This window comes from Mus caroli, chromosome 4 (assembly GCF_900094665.2).
Source record: "Mus caroli chromosome 4, CAROLI_EIJ_v1.1, whole genome shotgun sequence".
NCBI lineage: Eukaryota > Metazoa > Chordata > Mammalia > Rodentia > Muridae > Mus > Mus caroli.
In genome coordinates this window covers 3,848,456-3,854,703 of record NC_034573.1, presented here as the reverse complement: position 1 = coordinate 3,854,703, position 6,248 = coordinate 3,848,456, and the positions used below count along the sequence as shown (strand labels likewise).

Below are 6,248 nucleotides of genomic sequence, written 5' to 3'. Positions count from 1 at the left end.
GCCTTGTCTGGCTTCAACAGGAGAGGAAACACCTAGCATCACAGAGACTTAATGTGCCAGAGTGGGAGGATGCCTGGGCAGGGGGCACACACTCATAAGAGAAGGGGAGAGGGTATGGGAAAGGTTTGTGGCAGGGGGTGACCAGGAGGGGGACAGTGAGTGGGAAATAAAATGGATGATGATGAAGAAGATGATGATATTAAAATAAAAATTCTGCTCACAAAGTTAGTTAGAAAGATCCTTGTGCTCCAGGCACACCCAGTTCTATTTCCTACTACCTTTCCTACCAACTGTTTTCATATCCTCAGGGCTAATGTAGAGAGGTACCAGGCTGTGGCAGGCTGTACCAATGAAAAGACAAAGGAATCAAAGCCAGAACTGCCAGGGGACAGCATGAAAGCTGTAGTCACACCTGCCAAGCTGGGGAGTATAGGCATCTTAACTAGTCTGTCTCCCACAGGAATGCAGAATACTGACCACATTTTCTGAAGAGAACAGCTTCCACTTGCCTATGCTTCAGTCTCCTCCTACAGAAGACTCTGCAACCAGAAAAGAAGACCCATTCTTTTTTGTAAGTCTCTGAGTGATCTAATGTGTGGTGAGCTTGATACCACAGAGGGACCTTCTTTGACAGATCCTTAAATTTCAGGTCTGGAATTTGACACTTTCCAATGACATATTTCAACCTGTTCACCAAGTAGACAGAAAATGAGCTTTTAGACTGTTGGTGCCAGGTTGGAGCTACCAAGTTTGGCTTCCTTCTGAAGGCTTTAGGACCAATCTCATGCCTATCATGTGAGTGGATTCTCACTGCCTTTCCTGCCCTTATCCATTTCACAGACTTGCAAAAGTGTACCAGGCTACTGAAGTCCTGTAAGCATGGTCAGGACATGGTAAGTACATAGAGGTCTTTCCCACCGTGTATAATGGAACACTTGGCAAAAACACTTTTGTAGTGATTTATGTCCCATGACAATTTTTTTTTTGCACACAAGTATAGTTTTCAAAATGAGAGATGAGTTACATTAGTTGGACTATGACTCTTCAAAATATGTAGAAAAAAGGAAAAATTACTGCTAACATTCAAATAATATGAATAAGGACATAAGAAACACCTTAGTCAATTGGCTTACTAAAATACATCCAAATCTTCACCATTTTAGATAGCATGCCTAACTTTTATTCTATTATATAGTCTTAAACTTCTGTAATATATTTGTCTTATTACAGGTTGTGTTGCTATAGCACAACTCATAAGGCTTAATCAGCCAACATTTCCGCATGTTTCAAAGCATTCCTTTGTCATCTGTTGCTTCTGGAGGGGTTGCATGCTAGCTTCATCACATTGCTCTAGATGCTAACAGAAAAGAGAAAACATAGACACACTTTAAAAGGGAGAATTAGAACTGGGCAAGTTCTTTTTGTAAACTTCAGTTCTGGGGACCAACTCATTGTGTAAACTGGTTTCATTAATCCTTCCTAAAGGACATGCTTTCTGGACCACTCAACATCCTCCTTTTCTTCCCCTCCTCTTAATCCTCTTTCTGCTATTTCATCTTCCACTCCTTGGAAGTGAACTAGATGCTTACACATTCAAGTAGCCTTCCCCTTCTACATCCTCAGCCTAAGGCCTAACTTCTTAAAATATGTGTATTATTGCTCAAAACTTACATGACACATGAAACTTCATTAAAATGTAATTACTACCAAGTCACAGCATCATACATTGATGGGAAAACAGATCATTCAAATTTGAGTCTGGTAATGGTTTGAATCAGAATATCCCCAAACAGGCCTAGGTGTTTGACCACTTGGTCCCCAGTTGAGCTATGTACAGGTACATTTAAGAGGTGTGGGCCTTACTGTATGTATAAAGTGAGTCACTGAAGGCAGTCTTTGAATTTCTCAATTCCTTCTCTTCTACCTCTCACTTGTGTTTGAAATGGAGAGTCCCAGCAGTTCCCAGAACCATATCAAGTGCTTGCTGCCATATTTCTCTGCCATGATGGACTCTTATCCCAACTGAATCATAAGTCAAATAAATCCTTCCTTCTACACATTGACTTGTTCTAGGTGTTTTATTACAGCATTAAATATTAACTAATATGAATCTTGATCTATTACTGATTCTGGAGGTGGGACCCTTGATTGTTCCTCAATGTAACACATCAGGATGAGTTAGGTGGTAGATGCCTGCAGGCCCTGGGTTGTCAAATCTATGCCATGGTATAATCCAAGACCTCATTTTTCTCTGTTTGCTCCATGCCAGTTAATATGTGCAAAGGAGATCACAGTGCTTGGCCATCATATCTCTGTGCTGGATTCTGTGCATGAGAAAACTTAGTTGTGGTATCCCTTCCAGTTCTTAGATTGTCTTGTACTGGACTGACTCTTGTAATTTGGAATTTCATGACCTCCTCCTTTTAAAATGCTCTCCTTTTCAGAGTTTGTTAGAATTTGAAGTTTCTGCTCATGTAATCTTGTAACCTCTTCCTTTTATATTTACTCTCATCTTCTCTCATCTAGTTATGTCTTGCAGTCTGTTTCTAAGACATTTTAAACTGTGTGTTTACTAGGTAATGTGGGCTAGAGCCTCCTACTGACTGCTTCCACTTTCTGGTGCCATGCTATCCCCGAAGGTCCCTTGAGACCAAGGACCCTGCCAGGTATATTGATTAATTTGAGTAGGATGATGTATACCGTTACAGACTGGGGAGTTTAAACAACAGAAATATGTTTTCCATATTTCTGGAATCCAATCTCAGCTTGTCTGCAGGTTATAGTTCCAGGAAGGTTTCTTCCCTCTTATAGACAAACATATTTCCTCCTTCCTCATGTGAACTCCCCATAGCAGTTTTATCAGAATTTAGTTCCAGTGTACAATGTTATTAACATTATCATCTCCATACAGAGCCTATCTCCAAATCTTATCACATTGAGAAAGAGGATTTCATCATATGCCATAATTAATGAGGACAAATTTTAGGTGTCATATAGCTACAGTATCCATTGAACTGAAATGAAAAATGTAGTCTTTCATCAAACATTTTACCTCTTTGGACCTCCATTAAGTAAATAATAATAATAATAATAATAATAATAATAATAATAAATAATTAATAAGGATAAATTAAGTAATAATCTCCAAAATACAAAAGTTTTGAATTTGAATTCCAAATGTGAACAGCAGTGCGGGTATAAGAACAATGTATTATTTTCACTTTATTCCCTTCATTCCTAGCTGAAAAAAGAATGATGTGCACTGATGCTCAAAGAACACAGATTCCTCAGCACTGGAAGCCCATACTTTTAAAATTGCAGTGCAGCAATGTAGATTCCACTGTACAGAAAATACCTGTAGCTCTTTTCTCATCTAGCCTATACTCCAAACTGTTAAACTCTCCACATCTCTGTCTGTGTCTTTGTTTCTGTCTCTCTGTCTCCTCTCTTTCTCTCTCTTTTTGTGCATGTGTGTTTATCTATAATTTCTCATAACACAATGCTAATGGGTGTTTAAAGAAACATGTTAAGTATTGAATCAGGAGTTGAACGTTTAGCTACTTACACATGTCATGGTGTTGTTAAGACAGTGGGAATAGCTATATGTTCAGCATGAATCAGGTATCCTGCAGTTCCTTGCTAAATTGCTATTGTTGGTTATTATATGAAAAATAAAAGTGACTTGGGTCCTTAAATATAAGTGAATGTTGGACTGTTTCATATGTGTTTGTCTATTACTCTTTAATATTTTTACAATTAGATCGAGTCTTTGTTGTCAATTTAGTTGTACACATTTGCCTGGATTTTTTTAGATCCATAACTAAGTGCTTTGTGGTTAAAATAATCAATTTTACCATCTAGATATTGAAAAGAAATATATGCAATTTTGGCAAGGTGCCCATTAATGTAACATTCAAGCAGCTGCATTAGTTTTGACACTTGTAACATTCATACTGTGTTAATATAATTTCCAGAAGTACATTGCTATGAACACTATACTAGGAACAGTATCTTGAAATGAGTAATATGAAGATAGTATGAACCTTTTTCTAGTTACCTTTGTAACTGTTTATATTTTAGTTGGAAAGCCAAATGGGGTAGAATGGAATAAGATACAGCTTTTAAGCATGACTGGGTCTGCTGCTGAGAACAGGTTTCCTTCCTTTTATGTGGGAGATCAATCGCAAAACAGTTCAATAAAGATAGACTCAGGTTTTACCCCCTTTCTGTTCAAGAAGCATTGGTAGAGAGTTGATGATTTACATAAAGAGACAACCCACCCCAAATGCACTTTTCTGTACCAGGACAAATGCCAAGAGAAAGAGTAAATGCAACGATTCCTAATGTGTTTTTGTACTGTAAACATACATGCATTATACTCAAACACTCAGGATAACTTACTTATTGCACAAGCCAATTAGATCACCTCCAATCACACATGGAAAGAGCTTAGGCTAATCTAATAAGTACAGGCATGCTCCATTTATTACTGCTTTGGATGCCTTTATGATGTTACCAACTGATCTGTAAACAGGCTCTCCAGTGAACAGAGCTGTTTTTATGCATAGAAGTTCAGTGGATTATAGTTTGTGTGATGGCAAGCAAATTTTTATCATAATTCTCAGGATTGTGAAAAAAAAAAAAAAAACCTCACCGAATTAGAATGTGTCTTCTCCCTGGAACTCACACAGTATTAGTTTAGTACTTGACTGGAAGTCTAAGCATTGCTATTCAGGTTTCATTGACCTTTTCTCATGATTTATAAGGAAAATGAAAAGTTGGCTGTAAAGCGGTAAAAGTATGTTTAAGTTGTATGGCTTCAGCTGGTAAGCTAGGCACTTCATGCAGAACACTAGCACTCTAGTAGCTTCACAAGGCACAAGTGAAGGTCAGAAGAGACCAAACATTCCCAATAATATCAATGCTGTGTGTGACTCTTCGAGGACATACTAAGCTCCTGAACCTCTTTTGTTCCCAATTTAGAAGACGTGCCTGGTCTGTCTCCTGGTGCAATGATGCTCAGTTGGACTCCTCACCAACACTGCTCTGCCTCTGCATTCTTCTCATCATTTCTAAGCTTTTGGAGATCTTAGGGAAATAAAGACTAGACTATGCCCACTGCAAGCTTTTGATTTTCATTTTTCAAGATCCTGCGCTTTCATTTCCAGGCCATGACATGTTAACTAGATGGCATTAAGGGTCATGCAGAGCTATTGCTCAGGCAATGAATAAGCTCAGAAATTCAATTTCCAATTCAATAAATCAAGCCTTTTTCATTTACATGGCATTGAGGGAGAGGGTATCACTACCTAAATATATGTTACAGACTTTACAAAAGCTTGTATTTGACAAACTGATTACTTCAAGGTATTTACCAAGTTAAGCTCTACAGACTATAGAAAGAATATTTTCTTTTATTTTTAAGACTAAACTACTTGCTTGATGTTTGGTAGTATTATATAATTTTTTATATTTTATTTGCATCACTTCTTGGCCTTTTGGCTAAAATCAAGTGTAGTATCTGTTCTTATCAGTTTAATATTTTATTTGCAATTTATAAGGTTCCATGTGATATTTTGATACAAGGATAGACTGAGTCAATGGGAATCTATAATATTTTTCATCTTCTTAGATAGTTAAATGCTTTTTAATTTAAATATTATATGTATATTGTGGTTTCATATCATATTTCAACATAAAAGTCATATAACCTTTTAAGTCCCATAAAAAGCAATTTAGTCTTATAGGCAGGCATATAAACTAGATGCCATTTGAAGATCTTGCAATCCTACTGAAGCTTAAAATCTATTCAGGGAAATATCATGAGATGTGAAAGAGAAAACTTGTGGAGATTAGGGATTATGGATGCTAACAAGGAAACTCTGCCATACCTACAGGAGTACCTAACTTTGCTCTTTTAAAGGAACAACAGTTTCAAATGACCGAATATTTAGATGCTGTATCGTACCTGTTAGCTGTTGTGTACTCTTTTCCCCAGTGGGTGACATTCAAGTGTCAGGGCTTGACATATTCAATATCAGCACAGAATATTTGTCTACATTTATTTATTAAGGAAAATAACAACTGTATAAGGGTACTGAACAAAATTACATCACTCTTTCAACTCATAAGTCTACTTTAATAAAGATGTGGAAGGAAATTGTCAAGAGAATACGATAATGATTATGTAATATATGAAGCCAAAGGTCAAACTCAGCTGTTATTCTTCAGGAACCTTCTTGATTGGC

General features: G+C 37.1%; 1 pseudogene; it reads left to right on the top strand.

Moving 5' to 3' along the window:
- Positions 1-5,482: 5,482 nt before the first annotated feature.
- On the top strand, positions 5,483-5,612 carry LOC115031053 (annotated as a pseudogene).
- The last annotated feature ends 636 nt before the right edge of the window (positions 5,613-6,248 follow it).